The sequence below is a fragment of the Macrotis lagotis genome, chromosome 1, assembly GCF_037893015.1.
Source record: "Macrotis lagotis isolate mMagLag1 chromosome 1, bilby.v1.9.chrom.fasta, whole genome shotgun sequence".
NCBI classification, from domain to species: Eukaryota; Metazoa; Chordata; class Mammalia; order Peramelemorphia; family Peramelidae; genus Macrotis; species Macrotis lagotis.
Window position 1 is genome coordinate 123,899,131 of NC_133658.1, and position 15,785 is coordinate 123,914,915.

Consider the following 15,785-nt stretch of genomic DNA (forward strand, 5'->3'; position numbering starts at 1 on the left):
AGGTAGAACTGGAGATTTTTAAAACAAGAAAAATGTGAAGGAAATTGATTTTAGAGTTTCTAAATGTGTTTATATAGTGCCACTGAAAAACCTTTTTTGGTACAAAGCACTTGTATTTGAAAGAGTTAATGGGCAACTGAATTTCAAATCTTAGCTCCTCAACTGAACCCAACATCTATTATCACACCAGGTAGATGGGTGCCAGATAGTGCATCACTTTCTATAATTTTCAACTTTAGCAGGGGAAAACTAGGGTTTATGAATCTAGGTTTCAGTTAGAACAGAGGCTACTAAGATAAGAATTGTATTCATTTCTAACACCTCCAGGGAAGATCTAAGCCATTCAATTCCAATACACTCAGAGGCAGTGTCCTAATTGTGGCTGACACCCTAATAAAAATAAGAAGGGATTTTAGGGTCACAGAGAGCTCTAAAGTCTAAAGTCATCAGATTCTTTATTGAAGGGGGCTCCATTCCATATTTCAAGGTAAATATTTAGGTCATTTGAGTTTTGATATAGACTTTTTTGGTTTGGTTTTGTTTCATTTGGAAAGGTCAATATTGAAAAATGAATGCAATTATGTGGAGAGGTTCTGCATCCATATTACCCTGGGTTGGTCATCTTAGGAAGCAGCATTAATTTTATTGGTACAGTGATGATATTCTAGTTCCTTTTAGATGAGAACTATTTGCCCCAGTTTGCAGGAATGGTAAGTGCCAGAAATGGGCAGTGTCCTCTGATGCCAATCAGCACTACTATCTCTGAACCATACTGCCTCCACCTTTTAGACCTGACCTCAATGTCTTTCCAGATTGGCTGGATCTCCCGAGCTTGTCTTTCAATGACAAAGTCTTAGAAATCCCCAAATTATCTCCATACCAAATTGAGGAATCATGGTGAGACTTATATTGAGTAAAAGTTAAATAGTTCATTTTAGTAACAGTACAAGAGAGGTCAGGAAGCAGTTTTATCTTAGAAAATCACAGACTGACAGATTTTAATGTCCTGCTCAACTACACAGGTAGCTAACTGTACAGCTTTACAGAATTCTCTTTATCATTCCAGCTATATTTGGTTGCTGAGTTAGTTTGGGCTACTATAGAAGAAACTAAAAAAATGGAAAGTAGCAAATGAGAAGGCCCATGGAAGATGTGGGTTCTGATGCTGCCATCTATCAAGTATCTGCAGGTGAAGTTGGGCTCAGGCCATATCCCTCAAAATCTTGTCAGAAAAGCATTCTCCTGCCTTGTAGGCATTTATGGACCATTTAGCTAAATAACTACCTCTGCTACTTAAATTTAGATAAACTGATAAAAGAGGAAGAAGACAACATTTCTCTAAAAATCTCTGCTATCTTAGGACCCCAAATCCAATATGGGTGGGGAAGTGTCCAAAATGAAGAATGCTCCTGTAAACTCTCTGGCCCTGAGGAAAAAACACTTGGAATCTAAGCAATGACTAAATATATCCAAAATGTAGCTCATAGAATTTAAAAACCATTTGGAATACATGGAGCATGATTTCCTAAAGAAGTGCCATAAGTACAGTGGATGCTCTGTTCCTTAAGGTATTTGAAAGGGAGAGAGATTAAATAATGCTTTTCTCTAGGAAGTACTAGATATTAATATAACCCAAATCATGTTCCTGTGAGTTTATTGTAGTATACCTACCTCTCTAGCTCAGAAAACAGTTGACATATGAAATTAAAAAGGCTCATCCTACCAAACCCTTTCTCCATTCTAGATTTTCAACATCTTGACTTCTTCAAGCAAATATAATGCTGTCCCCCACATCTAGAATTCCCTACTTTCCAATAGTAAAATCTAAATTCCAACTAGCTTTAAATGTTGATTGAAAATAGGTGCAGTGGGGCGGCTAGGTGGCTCATTGGATAGAGCACTGGCCCTGGAGTCAGGAGTACCTGAGTTCAAATCTAGCCTCAGACACTTAATAATTACCTGGATGTGTGACCTTAGGCAAGCCACTTAACCCCATTGCCTAACAAAAAAAAAAAATAAGTGCAGCTAATTAATAGGCTATGACAAAAGCAAGGTGTGGTTGGTGCCTGTATGAATTCCTGAAAAATGGAGGACAATAAGTAAAAATGCCCATGTTCAGAAAAAGGAATGTGTGAGGAAGAGTAAGGAGGTCAGTGTCAATCATAGAGAATAAGGAGGGGAGACAATGAAAACCAAAAGGAAAATAAGAATTTCTAAAATTTAATATATAGAATGGCATTGATACCCCCCTCTTATATATGACATTGAATGTCACATGGCATAGTAGAGTACAGAGTTTAGTTTTAAGAAGATTTAGTTTCCATTCTCACCTCTGATACTGGATCTGAGTATGAGCAATTCCCTTAAAGCCTCTGAATCTTAACTACTTCAGTTATAGACAACCTGTGATTCATGCCAGAGTGAATTCTCACAATAACAAAATGACAAATCTTTGATAGATTGATGTTATCTGAAAAATAGTGATATATAAATATTATCTTATGAATCAGGAGAACTCACTAACCCAGTTAGATGGGGGCTAACAAAAAGGGGGGACCAGGAATTTTTGTAGGAGAAATGAGAAGGAGAAAAGCAAGGATCGGTATTTGGTTCTAATAGGGGTTCCCAAAGTGTGACTCTGGAAGCAAAGGAATAGAATAAGGCAATTGATATTTGGAAGCAGGTATGTGTTGACTTCATGGGAGAGCCAAAAGGTGGAAAAAAGTTACAATCCATCACTTAGTCAGAATTTATGTCATAATTCTTTAATTATTGATCTCCAAGTCCCTATGAGTTCTAACAAGGGGATATCTTAGAGAAGAGGAAAGGCCTTAGAAGTTAATGTCAGGAAAACAGCTGTTTTTTTGACATAGTCATCACTAATCAACCTTTTACATATTCTAAGCCTGAAACCTTAGGTAGCTTGTGGCAGAGTTGCATTCATAAGGCTTTTATAAGGACATAACACAGAATATAATAACATATCTATAGCATATATATATGTGTGTGTGTGTGTGTGTGTGTGTGTGTGTGTGTGTGTGTGTGCGTACCCACCTATACATACATACCAATACACAAAGGAAGTGTCTGATAGAGTTTTATGACTGTGCCACAAAGCAGTATCTCCTGACTTTTTTTCTTGCTATTCTTCCAACTTGATCAACTCTATAGCCTTAATATAAGGGCCAATTAAGGAAAACAGGTAACCTCTGAGTCTCCCCTCTATGTATTACCTGCAGGTCACTTCAGAGTGGGAGAAAGACTGGTTCCCCCCATCTGGCAGAAGCTACTACCCAATTGCCTGGTAAGATCAATGTTCTTATTTTTCTAATTTTGATTTCATAAGATCATAAATTTTGAGCTGAAATTGAATTTAAATCCATTAAACTGAATACCCTCATTTTACAGATGAAGAAATAAAGGTTTAGAAAAATTACATGACTTGCCTGGAGCCCATAGTTAGTTAAGATATGGATTAGAATTTGAACATAGGTCTTTTAATATCAAAGTTCATATAAATAATATATCATAATGTCTCACCTAATGCATATTATTCACTACATATTATATCTAAGGCATAATAATAATTATCTTCAAGTGAGATATAATATAACTGATTTTCAATGAATTTTCCATAATTATTTTTGAAATGTTCTAGAGACCTTCCTTAATTATGACATTGACTCAGGGTCCTTCTCTATATATCCTTCTGTGGAAACTCCTGTTATCTTTCCTAAACAGAGGCACTTAGGATGCAGACCCTAATCATTAATGGAAAAGGACTTGGAGATGGGAAGACTTGTTTTCAAATTTGGGAACAAGTCACTTAAACTTTGTTTCTTCATCTGTAAAACTGGGATAATAATAACTCCTATTTCCCAGGAGTGTTGTCAAGATAAATGATAAAATATTTGCAAAGTACTTTTCAATAATATTTATTTTTGATTCAATAAAATACTATATAAGTTGAAATTTTCATATAAAATACTATATAAATTCTAGTTATTGTTCAAAAACCTCGCTAAAATCTCAGTAACTAAATCAACAGCATTCCTTTCATTTACAAGTTTAGTTATCCTGTCAGAAAAAGAAATGAAGTTAGTCCAGCATGACTGCTTCTTGATAATATCATGTTGACTATTTGCAATCATTGCTTCCCTTTCTAGATACTCAGCAATGAACTCTTTAATGATCCCTTCTAGAATTTCCCAGTAACCAAAGTCAATAACTGACCTGTGGATTGAATAATTTATTTTCCATTTGTTTCAAAATAGTGACAATTTTTCCATTCTCTAATTTCTTCTTTCTCCCTTGGTTTTTTATATATTTCTAACAGCAGCTGAAACACCACTTCATTTTCAAAGACAAAGTTTTCTACAAGCTTAGATAAAAGAATACAAGGCAATAATGAATGAATTAGTGAGTTTTTTCAGGATTCAGAAAACTCCAATATCAACTACACATCTTAATTGACAAACTCCCTGTGCTTTAAAAAAAAACTACTCTGGATGATAGTTTTTAGTCGTATAGGAACCACACCTTTACCTAAAGCATAATTTCAGCTTTCTTCTCAGCTAAACACACCACCCTGTAAAAATATTCTAGCTGGCACTTTTATCCCTAATTAATTTAATGAATTTTTTATACCAAAGATTGAAGGAAAATGCACATAGCCATCAAGGCTCATTCATTCTCATGAGGATGAAGCATCCTCTTCACCAGAAAGAAAGTTGTAGCACTGCTAATTTATCAAAATCATTTACTATCTCCTTAAGCCAAATTTCTTCTAATTTAGCTCTAAATTCAATGGCCCTGTGACATCAAGTGTATTGAAGTCTGCTCTAATACTGAGGGCTACAAGAGAAATAAAAAATAGATCCCCTGCCCTCCAGGAATGCACAATGCAGTTGGGAAGAGAAATTATATAGATTTAAAGCAATTTAAGTAACAATTCAATTCAACTTATTTCAATAAACATTCATGAAATTCACTGAAATGCAAGTTGGGAATACAGAGGCAAAAGAGAGTTCCTCCCCTCAGGAAGCTTCCTTTGTACTGGGGGCAATGGCGGGGGGGGAGAACAATTTATATAAAAATAAGTCAATACATAGTCCATAAAACATAAATAGAAAATAATTAAATGGTGTGGGGAATACTAATGATTAGGATTTGTATAAGTAGGTTTTTCTGGAGCAGGTAGCACTTGAGCTAAAGCCTTGAATGAAGTTAGGAATTCCATGAAGTAGAATTAAAAATGCAAAGGGTGCTTTGGTTATGAGGCAGAATGTTGACTGGAAAGTAAATAGGTTAGAAGGACTAATGGAATATAAGTTTGGAAAGAGTCATTTTATAAAGAACTACAAATTCAAAATGGAAGTTATTATTATTAATTATTTTTTCATATTGTAAAAATGTACAATAGAATAATAATGTTACAAGCAAAATATTGTTTTGTTGTTGTTGTTTTGTTCACTATTGGATGTAATAGTGAACTCCTGAAGCTTCTTTAACAGAGTATGATATGTTCAGATTTGTCCTTAAGGAATATCAATTTAGGGAAGAACAATTTGAAGGAGAGAGACTGGAGGCAAAAAGACTAATTAGAACATTGTTGCAACAGGAATATAGAACAGGAATATAGAAAAGGGACTCTCTCCATATAAAAATTTCCTGAAGAGAGAATTAGCAAGACTAGGCAACTGATAAAATATGGGGAGAAGAGACAGGAAAGAGAAGAATCACAAATGACTTAGATTGAAAGCCTAAGTGAATGGAAGGAAAGGAAATTTAGGATAAGGAGTGAGGAAAAGGAGGAAAATAATGAGTTTCATTTTTGTTATAAGTCTAAGAAGCCTCTCAGACATGGAAATAGAGATGTTCTACAGGCAGATAGTTTTGATTGGCTGAGTTCAGAAGAGAAATAAAGGATGAATATGTAGTTATCTTCATAGGATTGCTACCTGAATCCAAGGAAGAACACAAAATAGCATTTGATAGTGAAGTGTGTATGTGAGTATGTATGTATGCATGTGTTTTTCAATATGTACTCATAAATAGTAGATGGAAATTTTCTTTGAGCATAACTCTATTTTATATCTATATCCACTTCCTGGTATACTACCAGCAGACCTTGTTGCCTTTAAGTGCAAATTTCAACTTAAATGAGTTATTTCATCTCAAAAAAATCACAGAATTTCAGTATTAGATGAGACTTATAGGTGATCTGGTTTAACTCATATTCAAAATATAAACTTGCCCATAAGTATAGCAATGGGTCATCTAGTCTCTACCCTCTTCATTGAAGCAGAACTCACTACTGCTGGGGGAAACTAATTCCACTTTTGGACAGTCATTATTAGGAAATAGTTTTTCCTTTGCATTAGCTCATAAACATGTTTCTTCAGCTTTGCTCTCAGTTGTAATCTCTGGGGTCAAACAAAGCATGTCAAAATCTTCTTTCCATGTAACGGTCTCTCATATACTTGAAGAAAATTATTTTTCTCTCTACGCCTTCCAAAATTCTTTTCTTCTTCAGGCATAGTATACACAGTTGCTTCAACTGATCCTTTTAGAACATCATATTGAATCATATTGGATTTTTTCTTTTCTAAACTTTGTTGTCTCTTAACTGCTCTTTATCTTTCTTTAATGTATTCAGTCTTTACATTACATTCTGATCATATATAAGATGATATATACATATATAAACATATATGAATATTTGATATACCTTGGGGTTGGACTTAGTTTTCTCCTATCTCTTCTTTTTCTAAAAGGGAATACAATTTTAGGGACTTTTTTTTGCTTTGGACCTTTGATTACTAATTTGCAAAAAAGGGGGGGGCAAGTCTGCAGTCTGACACAAAGTTTTGAGCGGCTTCAAGAAATCTACCCTAAGATCTGGGATGATAAATAATTTGATACCAGAGGTTTTCTTCTACTTCACAAATTTGAATTCCCTTAGAAATGGTTTATGTACAAACCAATGCAACCATGATTAAAGGGAAAGCTGAAAGCTGGGAAACAATTTTTATAGCCAATATTTCTGATAAAGGCCTCATTTCTTAAATATACAGAGAACTGAGTCAAATTTATAAGAATATAAATCAATCCTAAAGTGGTAAATGGCCAAAGAATAAGAACTGGCAATTTTCAGAAGAAGAAAGAAATTAAAGCTATCTGTAGTCAAATAAAAAAACCCTAACTCACCATTGATTAAAGAAATGCAAATTAAAACAAATGTGAGCTACTAAAATGTATGAGGAAATTGATAAATGTTGGAGTAAATGTGTGAAAATTGGGATACTAAAAGATTGTTGGTGGAATTATGAACTGATCCAACCATTCTGCAGAGCAATTTGAATATATGCCCAAAGAGCAATCAGACTGTGCATACTTGATCCAACATATCACTACTAGGTCTTTATCCCAAAGAGATCATAAAAAAGATAAAAAGAACTACGTGTACAAAAATATTTATAGCAGCTGTTTTTGTGGTGACAAAGAACTGGAAACTGAAGAAATGTCCATCAGCTGGAGAAAGGCTGAATAAATTGTAGTATATTAATGAAATGGAATGCCATTGTGCTATTAGGAATGCTTAACAGGAGATTTCAGAAAATACTTGGAAAGACATACATTAACTGATGCTGAGTGAGGTGAGCAGAAGCTGGAGAACGTTGTACACATTCACAAAATATTGTGCAATGATCAACTATGATAGAATTAGCTCTTCTCATCCATACAATGATTCAACACAATTCCAAAAGACTCATGATAAAAAATACTATTCACATTCAGAGGAAGAATTGATGGAGTCTGAATGTGGATCAAAGCATACTATTTTCACTTTCTTTGATTTTTTTTTGCACTTTTTCCTTTTGTTTTGTTTCTTCTTTCACAACATTGCTAATTTGGAAATATGGTTAACATGATTGCACATGTATAACCTATATCACATTGCTTGCTATTTGGAGAGGGAGGGAAGGAGAAAATTTTTAAACTCAAAATCTTATAAAAATGAATGTTGAAAACTATCTTTATATGTAATTAGAAAAAATAAGATACTATGTATACACAAAAAAAGAAATGATTTGTGCAGAACCATTACTGGGGGCTTTACAGGGGTGGGTGGATGGCTGTCTGACACTAGAACTGAGGGATTTTATTTGCTTTTATATAACTGATAGTATAGATAAAGCTCCAGGAATTTGTGTGAATCGCTGGATTTTTATCATGGCTATTTTAGTTCTCCTTTCATTGGTCACTTATTCCTCTCTCTTTCACTTTCTAATTTTCCTTTAATTTACCAGCAAACATTAACTGAACACTTCCTTAGGATATGGTGCTATGCTTGGTGCTCTTTTACAATAATTTAACATTTGTTCAGGTCTTAAATTATCATGTCATGGACATTAGCCATTAGCCAACTGGCACATAAAAAAACATAACAAATGGACTAGTGTCTAGCAGCGTTCAGTAAAAATATGCCTAACTCATAGCTGTTTAGCCCATAAAATGGGGTTTCTGAATCTGGCAAAGCATTATAGATTGCCTATATTTAGTTATTAATTCTTTTTTTAAAAAAATAAGCACTCTGTGGATATGGTAAGACTCCTTAATTTCTTGAGCATCCTCAATAAAAAAAATTATGAAGCAAAAAACTGAAGTATTGAATAAATATAATTGCCAGTTTTCTGATTGTTGATGGATGTTTGCCTGTTAAATAATAATAATAAAATAAATACTCTCAATTCTATAGATTACTGAAACTATACACACACACATACACACAAACACACAGACTCTCTTCCCTCTTTCTCTCTTATAAGCATTAGCAGGATATTACCTTTAGTCCATTGAACACTAAGCTTCAAATCAGCTCCTCTTTAGATCTCTATGAAATAGGGTACAAAGACATGTGTACATATATGTATAAGGCATTCATGAATACATAATGACATACATATATGAGAAAGAGAGAGAGGAAGAGAGGCAAAGAGGATGTATATAACACTTGCTATGCTACAGTTTATATATTAAATGCCAAACTAATTCTTTTACTATATTATTATATAGCTTGTCCTTTTGAAGGTCTTAGAGAATTTCAGATTTGAGTGGGGAGATACTTAAATTTGTTTTTTAAAAATATTGAATTTTGATGAAAACATAACCTCTCTGAAAATATAGAAATATGACAACAATCTCTCTTTTGCTTTCTAAGGCAATTCATTCACTTAGCACCCTGTGTTTGATACTAAGGACACCCTTAGGAACAAAATAATACATAATAAATGAAAAGGTGAAAGATATAGAATTAGGACAAATTTTCCAACCATAGAATATCTCCATATATCTCCACTGGCCTCCACCCACTCTTTCCATGTTCCATTTCATGTTCTCCCCTCACTGGAATAATTCAATGTAGAGAAAGAGAATAGGGAAGGGGGGGAAATGGTGAAATATGGACTAGGGATTGACAGCACATCAGTTAGCAGATAGAGCCTCAAGCAGCTTAGCCTAAAGGTAGCACTTGATCTCATCCGTTTCCATTAGAGTTTAGGAATGTCCTAGATAGTGATATATAAAATAAATCTCCTAGAGTAATTAATCAAAAGCTATGGTGTTGAGAACTTAAATTCTTAGGTAGTAATCAGACATCTATCATTAGAAGAGGTCACACATAGACATAGCCTCATCATAGCTGAGAGATCAATCAGCACTAGGCATCTGGCAGCCCAGATTTGTCGTTCATTCATACTGTTCCAAGATGAGATTTCCACAAATTCCTGAAACATGCACATCACAGATTTGATTCATCAATCTCTGCTGAGCTGCTGAGGTAAAAACAAACCATTCTATTGCCTAGACCATCTGAATAATTTACTTAAAATATTGGTCTAATTCTCAGACTGTTTCCTAGACTGTTGTTTTGGGAAATTTTAGAACAGAATAACCATGTCTTTTTAGCATTACCTAACAAGAATGCATGTGTGGGTGGATGGTGGTGATGGAATAAGATGGTGACAGTGAGAAAATGAATTGAGAATGACAATTTTGCTTTGTTAGTTGACAATGACTTGGATGTATTCTCTGATATGCTAAATAAAACTTTCAGAATGGACTTTTTCATTTTTGTTAGGGGTATAAAAGTCTAATAGATCTTCAGGGGAGAGATAGAATTCTTCTGTGAGACTTGCACCAGGAGTAATATCTGGTCCAGGAAGTCTGGCATCCCCTTAAAAGGCAATGAAACTGAGACAGCTACTTGGTATGCTGGAGAGAGCATCAGACCTGCAATCAGGAGGATCTGAGTTCAGGTTAGACACTTGATACTTACTAGCTATGTGATCTTTGGCAAGTTACTTAACCTCATTGCTTGCAAAAACAAAACAAAACAAAAAGGCAATGAAACCATCCTTAGAATAGTCCAGGGGATTAAGGGCCAAACCATCAATATAATTTCCTGGTCACTTCAGTAGACATTCAATCCATAAAAATTTGGGGGCTTCCCAGATTTGAGAAATTCTATTGACTGGGAGCACCATTATGGCTAATGTGGAGTCATTTCAACTAAATCAATCTCTTTGCTGAATATCCATTCCATGTTATTGTTAAATAAAGTTATTTTCATTAAATGTTATGTCTACTAGCATCTTTATTTGTTAGAATCCTGAGAGTCCACCAGTGGATGAGTATGAATGAAATTTGATCTAGAATGAAATCTATTGTGATTTCTGTCCGGCAAGCATCTGGAATCCAAATAAGATTTTACAATCTCTTCCTTTTTAAATTATTAATGGGGTCTCTCTTTGAAGGCAACAGATTACAATTAAATGTATGTAGAATATGGAGTCAGAGGATGTGTTCAAAATCACTTCTGCTACGTCCTGCATGACCCTGGGTAAATTCACTTAAACTCTTAAGATTTCAATTCACTAGTAAAATAAAGGGTTTGGGCTCAGTAGAAAACTTCCTGCTCTAAATCTATATGCCACAATTAGTGAGTACTTTTCATTCAAGATGGGGGAAATAGCAAAATGGATGGCTGTGCTAGTCTCTTAATTCAATTATTCTATGCCTTAGTCCCTGGATTCATTTCTATGGTGGGTGGGCATGAGAATCCTACTCTAATGGAGCTTGCAGTCTATTCTAGACCAGGTAGATAAATAAATAGTCCTTGTAATAAAGTTTACAAAATATGGATTGAGATTTATTTAAAAAAATATATAGCATCCGACTCAAAAGTTCATATTTAACTCAGTTTGACTAATCAGTATTTTTAAAAAATAAAAAATTTCAGTGGAGACTGTACAGAACACCTGAGCATTTATTCAATTGAAAGCATTCCTCCTCCCCAAAAGCTCTTTATTAGACAAAGCCATAGGTTTTTGTTTGATGGGTAGAAAATGTTAGATCATCTTTCTCTCTGGTAATGCCTAAAGGCTTCTTTTTTATGTTTTTGTTTTTTGAAAGGCAATGGGGTTAAGTGACTTACCCAAGGTCACACAGCTAAGTAAGTATTAAGTGTCTGAGACTAGATTTGAACTCAGGTCCTCCTGATTCCAGGGTCAGTGCTCTATCCACTGTGCCACCTACCTGTTCCTGAAGCCTTCTTAAAGAAGAGTTGTGGCTAAAGTTTAAAAGATTGAAGAGGAAGATGGGGAATGCAATGGGAAGTATGAATAAATAATAAATAAAAATGATCATACCCTTTGACCCAGTGATTCCAATTCTAGGCCTCTTAACAGAATTCAAATCCACAAAATCCAGAGAAGAACAAAAGAGAAGACCATCTACCAACAAGCTCTATCTCAGGGGAATGTGGGTAGGCTGGAGACAGAGAGCAGAGAGCCAGCAAAAAGGAGTAGGGTAAGATACAGACTAACCTCAGAAAAGCTGTGGAAGCTTTTGGCTTTATAATCAGACAGGACAATTCCATCAAAGTTGGAGGGAGAGTTCCACCTCAGTGGGGGGGGGGGGGGAGAGCTCCAGCACTGCTAGACATCAATTCCATCAACTACACCAGTGTGGAAGACCAGGGCCACAGCCCCAGATTTTCAGCGGAGTTCCTGAGTTTCCAGTTGAGTCCCCCTTCCCCCATCCTGTGAGAGAAAGGCACTCTTTCCAGAACAAACACAGTAGCAACTTTCCTACTCCTCCACTTCCCCCACCCCACCCCCAGGCTCAGGTATAGGCAGTAGGTATCTCTTAGTACTGACTGAATAATAAGATTAACTACATATCCTGAGGACTCAGCCCACATAGTTCAAGGATAGACCTGCCCCAGGCCTAAAGAGTAAACAGCAAATCAAGGTTAAAGACACTCCAGAGAAAATTGCTAGCAGCCCCTAGTGTCCAGCCCATTTGGAGTTACTAAACCCAGTCAGCAAAGCCCCTAGGGTTTTCAAAACCAAAGGTATATGAATGAGATCCTCCCCCCAACAAGATCCTAGGAAAATGAAGAAAGGCCAGAAGAAAGGAGGGGGTCCATTGAAAACTACCTCAGAGAAAAAGATTCTAACTCAGAGAGAGCTAGAATTTCTGAGGAGAATATGAATTGTTGTCCATCCCAGAAAGATTTCTTAGAAGAGATCAGAAAAATTGGGAAAAGAAACTCAAGAGAAAATTAATGCCTTGTAAGAGAAAATTAACATCTGGCAACAAGAAAATAATTCTCTCAAAGCCCTAATTGGGCAAATGGAAAACTCCTTCAAAAATAGAATTGACTAATTAGAAAAGGAGTTGCAAAAGGTAAATGAAGAAAATTCTTCTCTAAAAGAAAAGAATGGAATCTGTGGAAGCTAATGACTTCATGAGACAATAAGAATCTATTAAACAAAACCAAAAAGTAAAAGAAAAAATAGAAGAAAATGTAAAATACCTCATCATCAAAATTACTAACCTAGGGAATCAATCCAGGAGAGACAATTTAAGAATCATTGGGCTTTCTGAACAGATTGAGGATATTTCAAGATCTTCTGGAGGAAAATTGCCCTGAAATCATGAAACCAGAGGGCAAAATAGTTATTGAAAGAACATATCTATCCCCTCCTGAAAGGGATTCCAAAATGAAAATACCAAGGAATATTGTGGCCCAATTTCAGAACAATCAGATAAAAGAGAAAATCCCGCAAGCAGCCAGAAAGAAACAATTTAGATACCAAGGAACCACAGTAAGGATTCCAAAAGATCTGGGTGCATCAACTTTAAGGGATCTAATCACATGGAATACGATATTCTGAAGAGCAAGGGAGCTTGGAATGTAGCCAAGAATTTGCTGTCTGGCAAAACTGAGCCTTCTCTTCCAGGGGAGAAGATGGACATTTAATGAAATAGGAGACTTCCAACTTTTCCTGATGAAAAGACCACAGCTAAATAGAAAATTTGGCCTTCAAACAGAATACTCAAGAGACACATGAAAAAGTAAAAAAGGGAAAAGAAAAAAAATTGCTATCCAATAAGATGAAACTGTCTATGTCCCTACCTGGGAGAAAGATTCTTGTAACTCTTGAGAATTGTAATTATATTAGAGAGAATATACTTAGCCAGAAGTAATGAACACTCAAGACTTATCTGTGACTCCGAATGATTTAAAAACAATATCTCCTTAAAAATGGGGGACACTAAAGAGATGGGAGGATGGGGTAAATCACATAATACAAAGAGGTACAAAGGACCTATTACAATAGAGGGGAAGAAGGGAGGATGTGAAAACTGCCTAAATCTTTCTCTCATCAGATTTGGCTCAAAGAAGGATTAACATATACACACTCAGTTAAATTAAGAAACTTATTAACCTTTAAATATTAAAAGGGAAAAGGGGGAAGGGAGAGGAAAAGGGTAGCTAAAAGAAGCAAGGGAAGGAAGAAGGGCCAAAGGAAAAGGGGAAAGAAGGAGGGGGGGGTGGATATAAGGTGCGAACATCCTGAAGGAGGTGGTATTCAGAAGTAAAATACTAGGGAACATGGATAAAAGAAAAATAAGGGGAAAGATACAAGCAGAGGGAAGATAACATGGAGGGCAATAAAGAGTTAGTAATTATACCGTTGAATGTGAATGGGATGAACTCTCCCATAAAACATGAGTAAATAGCAGAATGGATTAAAAACCAGAATCCTATAATATGCTGCTTTGAACGAACTCATTTGAAGCAGAGAGACACATATAGAATAAAGGTAAAAGGTTGGTGTACGATATATTTTGCTTCAGTTGAAGTGAAAAAGGCAGGGGTAACAATCCTTATCTAATACAAATCAACTGGTAAAATAGATTGCATTAAAAGAAATAAGGAAGGAAACTATATCCTCTTAAAACGTACCATAGACAATAAAACAATTTCACTACTAAATATGTATGTAACAAATGGTATAGCATCCATATTCTTAGAGGAGCAGCTGAATGAGCTACAGGAAGAAATAGCAAAACTCTACTGGTGGAAGATCTTAGCATCCCTCTCTCAGATTTAGATAAATCCAGCCATAAAATAAACAAGAAGGAAGTTAGGGAGGTAATTAGAATGTCATGATAGAGAAGACTGAATGGGAATAGAAAGAAATTTTCTTTTCTGCAGTACATGGCACTTACACAAAAATTGACCATGTACTAGGGCATAAAAACCTTATAATCAAATGCAGAAAGGCAGAAATAGTGAATATCTCCTTCTCAGATCATAATGCAATAAAACTCATGTGCAATAAAGGGCCATGTAGAGATAGGCCTAAAACTAATTGGAAACTAAATAACCTCATTTTAAAGAATGATTGGTTTAAACAACAAATTATAGAGAGAATTGATGATGTCATCCTTGATGATGACAATAATGAGACAACATACCAAAACTTATGGTATATAACTAAGACAGTTATTAGTGGATATATTATATCTTTAATTGCATACATGAATAAAATAGAGAAAGAGGAAAACAATGAACTAAGCATGCAATTAAAAAACTAGAGAAAGAGCAAATTAAAAATACCCAATTAAATCCCAAATTAGAAATTCAAAAATTAAGCAAGAAAGCTAAACAAGTAGATTAATTTATGTAGAATTGTCATTTTTATTATATTAGCTCAGCCTAACCATGAGCAGTTGATGTTTGCCTTGTTATTTAAATCTGATTTTATCTGTGTTAAGAGTGTTGTTTTCATAGTTTCTGAGTCTGCCTTGGCAGGTAGACTCCCAAGTATTTTATATTGTCTGAAGTTACTTTGAATGGAATTTCTCTTTCTAGCTCTTGCTGCTATAGCTTGCTATTAATAGATAGAGATGCTGAGAACTTATGAGGGTTTATTTTATATCCTGCAACTTTGCTAAAGTTGCTAATTGTTTCTAGCAGTTTTTAGTTGATTTTTAGGATTCTCTAGGTAAACCATCATGCCATTTGCAAAGAGTGAAAGTTTTGTTTCTTCCTTCCCAATTCTAATCCTTCAATTTCTTTTTCTTCTCTTATTGATGAAGTCAGTATTTCCAATACAATATTGAATAGTAGTGGTAATAACAGGCATCCTTATTTCACCCTTGATCTTATTGGGAATGCCTCTAGCTTATCCCCATTACATATAATACTTGGTGGTTTCAGATAGATACTTCTAATCATTCTGAGGAACGATTCATTTATTCCTATGTTATCTATTGTTTTTAGTAGGAATGGGTGTTGGATGTTGTCAAAGGCTTTTTCAGTATCCATTGAGATAATCATATTATTTCTGTTAGGTTTGTCATTGATATAGTCTATTATACTAAAGCAAGAAAAGTATTGAACTAATTAATAACACCAAGAATTG

The 15,785-nt window shown here is 35.0% G+C and overlaps 1 long non-coding RNA gene across 2 annotated transcripts in view; it reads left to right on the forward strand.

The window, feature by feature from the left end:
- Positions 1-15,785, forward strand: part of LOC141502595 (uncharacterized) — a 221,522-nt gene that overhangs the window by 60,375 nt on the left and 145,362 nt on the right. For both annotated transcript variants that reach the window (XR_012472600.1, XR_012472599.1), the window contains exon 2: positions 3,240-3,304. This is a non-coding gene — a long non-coding RNA (uncharacterized LOC141502595). The remainder of the gene's footprint in view (positions 1-3,239; positions 3,305-15,785) is intronic.